The 1,354-nt window shown below is 34.8% G+C and overlaps 1 pseudogene; it reads right to left on the bottom strand.

The window, feature by feature from the left end:
* Positions 1-699: 699 nt before the first annotated feature.
* LOC120613335 (uncharacterized) lies at positions 700-818 on the bottom strand (annotated as a pseudogene).
* Between the last annotated feature and the right edge of the window lie 536 nt (positions 819-1,354).

Below are 1,354 nucleotides of genomic sequence, written 5' to 3'. Positions count from 1 at the left end.
GTAGTACCTTCATTGTCTCTTGTTATAACTTTTCACTTAAACTCTTTTTTTTTTTTTTGGTATAAGTTTAGCTGCCCCTGCTCTCTTTTGTTATTCATTGTCACAAATATCTTTTTCCATCACCTCATTTTCAGTCTGTGTGTATCCATATACCTGAAGTATCTTATAGGCAGCATATAGATGGATCTTGTTTTGTTTTTTTTTATCCATTTAGCTACTCTATGCCTTGTTATGTCTTGGAGAATTGAGTCCATTTACATTTAAAGTGTAATTTACATTTATAGATAAAGGCTTGCTATTGCCATTGTGTTGTTTTGTTCCTTTCTTCCTCTCTTGCTATCTCCCATTATGATTTGATGAATACCTCTAGTGGTATGCTTTGATTTCTTTCTCTTTATGTTGCTTTGTAGTTACCATGAGGCTTACATTAAAAGTCTATTGTAAGCTAAAAACTTAACTTCCCTTACATAGAAAAACTCTACATTTTTAATTCCTTTATCACATTTTATGTTTTTTGATGTCACACTTTACCTCTTTTATAGTGTATCCATTATCAAATTATTATAGCTATAGTTTTTGTTTGTTTGTTTGTTTGTTTGTTTGTTTGTTTGTTTTTAGGAAAGGCAACCATTGGTCGACCTCACAGATTGCAAGGACCTTGTCAGCTTACAATCCTTTATTTTTTATTATTATTTTTTACACCTACAGCAACTGGTCTTCCTAGGTGGTCTCCTGTCCAAGTACTAACCAGGCCCAACCTTGCTTAGCTTCCGAGATCAGACGGGATTGGGCATGTTCAAGGTGGCATGGCCGTAGACTATCTATAGTTATTTTTAATAATTTTGTCTTTTGCCTTTCACTTCTTATTAGGGCACCAGTCCCATCATGGGGGCTCCATTGTCATTGGGGATTAGGGCTTCAAGATATGAATTGGTGAGGGGAGACCACATTCAGTCCATAGCAAGGAGATACGTGAAATCAAACTCTTATCTTCCCAGCTAGAGTGTGAGCTCTTTTAAGGACATAAATTAATATCAAATAATGTCGTAGTTAAAAGTATAGGTTCTGGATTCATATGAGAATTGGGTTTAAATTCCAGTTTAACCACTGATAAACTATGTGGCCATAGGCACGTTAAGAGGTTACTTAACCTCTCTGAACCTCATAAAATGGACAAAATTGTAATTCCAAATGGAAATGATTAAGCGATATGATCAATATAAAAAAGTACAGTGACTGACCAAAAGCAAACAATGTAATGAAACATATATGTATATCACAGGAAGCCCAGAATAATTAAGTGTGGAATTAGTGATACTAGGACAAATGCTATAGCAGGTCAGCAGAGCAAGAA

Source organism: Pteropus medius, unplaced genomic scaffold (genome assembly GCF_902729225.1).
Source record: "Pteropus medius unplaced genomic scaffold, Ma_sr-lr_union100, whole genome shotgun sequence".
Taxonomy (NCBI): Eukaryota; Metazoa; Chordata; class Mammalia; order Chiroptera; family Pteropodidae; genus Pteropus; species Pteropus medius.
The sequence above is the reverse complement of the archived record's forward strand: the minus strand, read 5'-3'. Positions and strand labels throughout refer to the sequence as shown.